Source organism: Macaca thibetana, chromosome 19 (assembly GCF_024542745.1).
Source record: "Macaca thibetana thibetana isolate TM-01 chromosome 19, ASM2454274v1, whole genome shotgun sequence".
In the NCBI taxonomy this organism is placed as follows: Eukaryota; Metazoa; Chordata; class Mammalia; order Primates; family Cercopithecidae; genus Macaca; species Macaca thibetana.
The window spans coordinates 47632553-47640204 of record NC_065596.1 but is presented as its reverse complement, the minus strand read 5'-3'; the positions used below and the strand labels follow the sequence as shown (position 1 = coordinate 47640204).

At 40.1% G+C, this 7652-nt stretch overlaps 1 long non-coding RNA gene across 2 annotated transcripts in view; it reads right to left on the bottom strand.

Moving 5' to 3' along the window:
• Nucleotides 1-357: 357 nt before the first annotated feature.
• The window catches only part of LOC126941815 (uncharacterized), a 33477-nt gene continuing 26182 nt past the window's right edge, over nt 358-7652 (bottom strand). The window contains exon 3 of one of the 2 annotated variants that reach the window (XR_007721438.1): nt 358-1347. This is a non-coding gene — a long non-coding RNA (uncharacterized LOC126941815). Of the gene's footprint in view, nt 1574-7652 lie in introns of both variants that reach the window. The other variant, XR_007721437.1, reaches the window with a different exon arrangement.

Genomic DNA, 7652 nt, shown 5'->3' with positions numbered 1-7652 from the left:
TTCCCTCGAAATTGGAGATCCCAAGCAGGCACTGATGACCTACTGACTTAATGACTTATCGACTTACTGGCTTACCAACCACACAGTCTTCTCCTTAGTTTTCAAAGGTTCTGTCATGATTATTTGCCGGTATACCTCAGACCTGGGCACCAAGTGTCTGGGTCCAACCGGCAGACCCTGACCCAGCAATGGATGAACAAATACACTCAGACACTAATATCCAGTGGAAGAGCAGGCTAAGTGGCCAAGTAACTCAGGGATACCTAGAAGGGCCCAGTAAAGAGTTAACAGCAGTGGCCCTGATCTGCCAGTGAAATTCGCATTTATTTAGTACAGATTAAATAACAAAAGTCTTGAGTAAACACCACTAGAAGATAATTGACATTGCAGATCTCCCCAAGAGTAGTTCCCTCAGCATAAGATTAAATGTTGGCTTTAGGACCTCCTGAGTAAACAAGCTATTTAGATAAACTCCTCTACATTCTTGTGTATCTATGCCCTAAGCTTTTAAGATAATTCAGCTGCCTTCAGCCAAACCTTTTACTGCAGCTATGCAAACTCTCAGCTTCCAAGAAGATTTGTGACTATTTCCTCTAACTATCTTTATAATTTTTCTTCTAAAATATTTCCCACCACCTTGACTGAAGTCCCAAAGTTGAGAAGACAGGGAAGGGCAGCAGAGAAGCATGAAAAAATTAGAACAAGTTTGGCCATTATAAAGTAAAATGTTGGTCAGGTCTTTCAACACGGATAAAAAAAAAAGGGAGATTAGGGCCATGCTATGAGGACACTGAATGGCAGCCTACGTAATGGGAACTTCATCCCACAGATAAGAGAAGTCACTGGAACGCTTTGAGAAAGTCACAAACATGACAAACAGCATTTCCAGGAAGATTACTGTGACCAATATTAGGCAAGAGAAGTTGGGAAATGATCTTCAACTTTGGACACTTAATAGAAATATCTAAAAGATCTATATTTCTTTTCTTTCCTTTTCATGTTTAATTTTGAAATAATTTCAGACTTTCTAAAATGTTCCAAAAATAGGCAAAGTCCTCATATGATTTTCATTCAACTTCCCCAAATATTAACATTATAGATATGCACCTAATAATCAAAATCAATAAATGATTATTAACACTGTAAAATGAATGCCTGTACAGACCTTATCCAAATCCCCTCTATGTTCTGACTAATGTCCTTTTTGTGGACCAGGATCCAATGTAGTATCACACATTGCTCTTCATTGTACTGTTCTTTCAGTCTTCTTTAATCTGGGGAAGTTAGGATTTACCTTTAAGAGCTTCACAATTTTGAAGAGTATTGGTTACTTATTTTGTAGCAGACCTTCATTTTGGACTTTTCTAATATTTTCTCACGATTAAACTCAGGTTATACAGTTTGTAGAAGAATACCACAGGGATGATGCTGCACCTTCTCCATCCATTGTATTAGAATGTCCTAATATGTCGTTATCTTTGACTACTGGAGACATTAACTTTGATTATTGGGTTAAAGTTCCTCCACTGCAAAATGACCCTTTTCCTTGAAAGCATTTTTAAACAACCAATTCCTGGGCTACACCACACATCAGCCAAATCAGATAGGCTTGAGGGATGGTACAGTCATTGGTAGGGTTTAAATGCTCTACAAGTGACTGTAATCAATATCTGGAAATGCAAACATATGGCTTAGATAGTGAAGATTAGAATCCTGAAAATCAGCCTGGATACCATCCCCAAGGCTTCTCTTAAAAAAAAAAAAAAAAATCTAGTTCTAAACAAAAGCAAATCCATCTGGATTTTGGCATGGACAAATGGTTGAGACATTGAGGAGAAATAGAAATCACCTGATGGGGAAAGAGATGCGTGAGTAGACTGCAGTCCAATTAAAAAAAGAAAAGACAGAATCAGGTGTGGTGACACTCGCTTGTAATTCCAGCATTTTGGGAGTGAAAGTGGGCAGATCACTTGGGCCCAGAAGTTTGAGAAAAGCCTGGGATTTCACCAGCCTGGGTGAAACCACATCTCTACAGAAACAATCACAAAAGTTAGCTAAGCATGGGGGCATGTGCCTGTTATTCCAGCTACTCAGGAGGCTGAGGCAGGAGGATTGCTTGGGCTCACAAGGATGAGGCTGCAGTCAATTATGATCTCACCACTGCACTTCAGCCTGGGTGTGAGAGTGAGACACTCAGTCTTTAAAAACAAAAACAAAAACAGAAAAACAAACAAACAAAAAAAAAACAGTAAAAATAATGTTCTAAGGTCAGATCTAGTACAAAAACTGAATCTTATTCTGTGACGTTGAGATGCTATAATTAAAATAGAACATGGAGGTGTTTCCATATGAATAGCTGACAGATTCTATACTTTTTATGCAGCTGCATCATATTCTATTGTGCAGATATAAGGTAATCTGTTTAACTAGCATCGTGCTGGTGAAATTCTAGGTTGTTCCCAACATTTTGCTGTTAAACAAACAATACAGTGAGTAATCCTGATTAGGTGTCATTTTTCAAGACTGGTAGTGTGATAAATTTTTCCCAGTAAAGTTTGGGAGGGAAAAACATGTATTTTTTTAAATTTTGACATGCATTAAGACATTTTACTCTCCAAGGTTTGTACATATTTTTATGTTCCAAGAAAAGTAGGGGAGGGTAATATCACCTCAGCTGCTCTCACACAAATATCCTGAGTGACAGAACCTTTAGAGACACAGGCACACGGTCATATCTCTGGTGCCCACACAGGGCAGGGGCATCTGGATCCTGGGAAGCTCCAGGAAAGGTGAGGATCCCCTCCAGAAGACACCCTACTAAGGATCAGAAAGGGGCCAGGGAGTCAAGAGATTACGGCACGTCTTAAACTATGGGAAAGTTCCAGTGGAGGGCATTAAGGTTCAAGGAGCAAGCTGAGGTGAGACAGGGGTAGAGACTGATGGAAAGAGAAGGTAAAAAGCTCCAGGGAAGCTAGGGAAGGCACATGAGGGCTCTCCACTCCTCCTCAGCATTGAACTTTGTAATGGTCACGCTGGTGGGGCTCTGTGAGCTCTAGCATGTTCAACACAATCTGGGGACTCTACCCACTCAAGGCCAGGAGGACTCCCTCCCCCAGCTCTGACAACCAGCAATGTCTCCAGACTTTGCCAAATGCTTTTCCCAATGAAAAATTTTCCCTTCTCGCTTCATTTCATTCATTTGATCCTCAATCGCTGATACTCTTTCTTCCAGTTGATCGAGTCGGTTACTGAAGGTGGGAACTGAACAATGAGATCAGTCGGACTCAGGAAGGGGAACATCACACACCGGGGCCTATCATGGGGAGGGGGGAGGGGGGAGGGATTGCATTGGGAGTTATACCTGATGTAAATGACGAGTTGATGGGTGCAGCACAGCAACATGGCACAAGTATACATATGTAACAAACCTGCATGTTATGCACATGTACCCTACAACTTAAAGTATAATAATAATAAATAAATTAAAAAAAAAAAATAAAGTTATTTCTTCTAGCAAAAAAAAAAAAAAAAAAAAAAAAGAAAAAAATTTTCCCCTGGCAGAAGCATTAAACTCCAGTAATCTATAAAAGCAAATCACCACTAAAATCCATCACCTCTTGGTAGAAGATTTACAAGTGTGAGAGGGGTAAAATGGAGGTCTTCAATATCTACTGAAATGACTTTTACTTAATCCGCAATTTGATGTCCCAGAAGGCATGTTTAGAGGTGATGCCACATGGCTGCCTGTACCTCACAGCAGAAGGGGTGTGGGTTTTCCAAGGGTTTTAACCGTAAACTGTATATGTCTGTAACTGTGAAAGGGAATGACACCGACTGAGTTACATTAAAAAATTGAGGTAGGGAATTCTGTAGATATTGGGAGGAAAAAATTCATAATGTAAACCCAAACCCCATTCTGATTCTCTCACCATGTTAGGGCCATCTTGTCTATCTGTGAATGGTAGCATAGAGATTTTTGTATATTTTCAAAATGGTATACTGTTGGATCATTTTAAAAATAGGAATAAATCCCAAACTGGATGAGGTAGCTGGACACTGCTGGAGTCTCACTTTTGCCCAGGAGAGCTGACAACATCCTGCTCCCCCTGGCCTGGACACTGTCTGACTCAGGGGCATAAACGGTCTCTTATTATGGAGAAAGGAGATGTTTTGAACATTCTCATCATTCACCCATTCACCTCTCACATCCGTTGACCTCTCAAACCTCTTCCCCACTCCTGAATTTCATTCTCAATTTACTGAGCTCCATTTCTGTCCCTCATCCATTCCAACATGAGGTGGGTCCAGTTGGTGGCTTCTGCCCATGGTTTTGTAAAAAACAAGAACACAAAACAACAAACAAACAAAGAAACAAAAACAACAAAAAAGACTTTCAAAATTGCTTTGCCTGAATCCTCCTTAAACTGACCTCTACCTGCAGCACCATGATCATACCAGCAGAATTTGGACACTTTTTCTGGTAATCAGATGCTTTCCATCTCTCATTAGGAAATGTGACTCTCTCCACCCTGCATAAAGATTTCCCAGTAGAAATGAACACAGAGATACTGCCTGTGTGTTCCCAAAGGAAATGGATTCTATAAGTACATGTGAAAGCTGCAATTATAGAAAAGACCACGTAAAACATGCATTATGTAGATGATTCTCACCATTCCTTTAAGAGATACATTGTAAAACATGACATTAATAATTATTCTAGAAGAATAAAGCATGCATGCTGTTTTCTTAAATTAATTTTAATAAGGTGGTTCCTCCCATGTGCCCAGGCTGGGATTCTGAACAAAATTCTCCGTCTTCTGGGGCAATGCCTCAGAGGATGACATGGACTTAGGCCTGATATGCAGCCATTGCTGTCCACCCTGCCCCTGCTGCAGGACAGTACCAGCCCAGGGCCTAAATCTCCTGCTGAAGAGTTGAGAGAGAAAGTGGAGTATCCAAAGCCTCTTACCTTTTTCCAGTCCACTTGAATGGGTACCAGTGCAGTCCACTTGCCCCTGAGGACACCACCTGCTGGTCTTTGGCTTTTAAGAGTCAGACCTCACTGGCTTCTCTGGGTCCCAGCTGCTTTAGTCTGTGGAGCCCTGGTCTTTGCCATGGGGGTCACTCCCCTTCCAAGCATGTCCTCCAGCTCCAGCTGACAGGTCAGCCAAACCAGAACCAAGAGAATCAACAAAGATTTCAATATCTAGTATATCCAGCAGAGATCTCAACTGCACAAAAAAATAGAGAAGTAGAGAGGCACACAGCTCCCCTGACAACATTGTGTCCCAAAGCAATATCTTCTGTGCCCCTCATTAAGGAGATCACTGTCTCTCACCACATACGCAAGTGCTTCCAGGGTCTCTCAATTCCTCAACGGGAGGCAACACACATTTCAACCCAGTACTTCAGCAAAGGAAGTGGAGATAATTTTTCTATTTGTGATAAAGTTCCTGAAAAGGTCCCCAGACTGCAAAATTCTTCCCTGAAATATGACAGAAAAAGCTTTTCAATTGCAAAACGTTGATCTCCTTGCTTTTAAAAAAGTACCCCTGAAAGAGCCAAAACAATTTTGCCAAAATAAATTGCAGAACTTGAACTTTGTTATTTGAAATCTCACAAAACATTCCAAGTACTAAAAACAGAAGCTGCTGGCATGAGAATACAAATAGGGACCAAAGGGATAGAATTGAGAGTCCACAAGTAAACCCTCACCATTATAGTTCATTTCTCTTGAATAAGGGTGTCAAGATAATTTAATGAAGGAACAATCATCCTCTCAAATAATGGTGCAGAAACAACTAGATAACCACATGCAAAGCAATAAACTTAGAGAACTATACTTCCAACCATATCAAACAATTATCTTAAAGTGGATGAGTGAGTTAATTATAAGATCTATAACCACAAAAACAACTTAGAAAAAGACATAGGGGTAAAACTTAATGACCTCAAATGTGCAGTGGATTCTCAGGTATGACCGAAATGCATGGAAAGAAAAAGCAAAAATAGATAAATTGGGCTAAAGATGCAAGCCGTTTGTGCATCAAAGGATATTATCAAGAAAATAAAAAGACCAAACACAGAATGAGACATAATAGTTGCAAATCACAGAGACAATGGTTTCATGCCCAGAATATATAAAGAACTGCTACAACTCAATAACAAAGAGATAAACCTCCCAATTTATATAAATGGGCAAAGGACGCAAATAGACATTTCTTCAAAGAAGATATGCAAATCATCAAGAGGGACATGAAAAGAAATTCAACATCATTAGTCATTAGGAAAATACAAAGTCAAAGCCACAATGGAATCCCACACTAAACCTACAAATATGGCTACCATTCATTTCAAATGTTAAATAACAAGTGAAAGCCTTATGTAGAATTTGGAATCCTCATACATTGCTGGTGAGATTATAAAACTGTGCAGCCACTAGGAGAAATAGTTGTGCTGTTCCTCAAGAAGCTAATCTTGAATTCTCATGTGAAACAGCATCCATTCCTAGGTATATACCCAAAGAATTGAATCCAGGGACTGAAACAGGTACTCACATGGGAATGTTGATTGTAGCATTACTCACAAAAGATAAAATATGAAAACAATCCAAGTGTTCATCAGCACATGAATAAACAAATATGGTCACACATACAACAGAATGTTAATCTGCCATAAAGAGGAATGAAGCTCTGACATCCGCTGGAAGATGCATGGACTTTGGAAACATTATGCTAAGTGAAATATGTCAGAAACTAAATAACATATATATATAATTCCATTTATATGAAACATCAAGAATAGGCAAATTCACAGAGACAGAGTAGAGATGATCAAGGTCTAAGGTGGACAATACAGGGAGTTATTATAGTTTCAAAGATACAAAGTTTCAGTTTAAAATGATAAAAATTTTCTAGGAAAAATAGTGGTGATGGTAACTTAACACTGTGTATGTGGTTAACTCCATTTGACTGCACATTTTAAAGTGATTAAAATAGCACATTATTCACAGAACTGTGCAAAATCGATTTGTATTATTTAATTCACCCAGGCTAAGGTGTTTGTTATGGCAGCTGAAGCCCATGAATACATCATCTGACCCAGTGTTTTCAATGAAAGGTATCACTTTTTCAATCAAGTTAGCTGGAAGCTCCTGTCCCCAGAAGAACTGCAGGTACCAAAACAAGAGCTCCAGCAGGGGTTCAACGAGCACAGGTCCCACAGGGCAGCCTCGATGTCAGGCCCTGGATGGTATGTGAGGCTATAATGATACAACCACAACATGAAAGTATAAGTATTTTTACTACTTACACACACTGGGGAGCACTCGGCACACGTGGAGACCACAGATACAGAGGTCAGCGAGCCCAGGCAGGGAGGACAGAAGAGACCGGTAAGCCGATGGCTTTAGTAAATCCAGGTGTTATCTGACAGGTTTCCAGCAGGGAGCTTTAATGGATGTGATTAAAGAAAGTAGCAAACACTGGGACCAGGAGATCATGCTGTGATTGAGAAGTGGTCACTTTAAATGTAAGGGCAAATGTCAGAATATCAGTTTAAAGAAAGTAGATGGAGAGAGAGGAGCCCAGCACACCAAGCAGGAGAGATGCCTCTTAGATTTTATCGCTGGCCACCAACTGCAGTCACTTGAA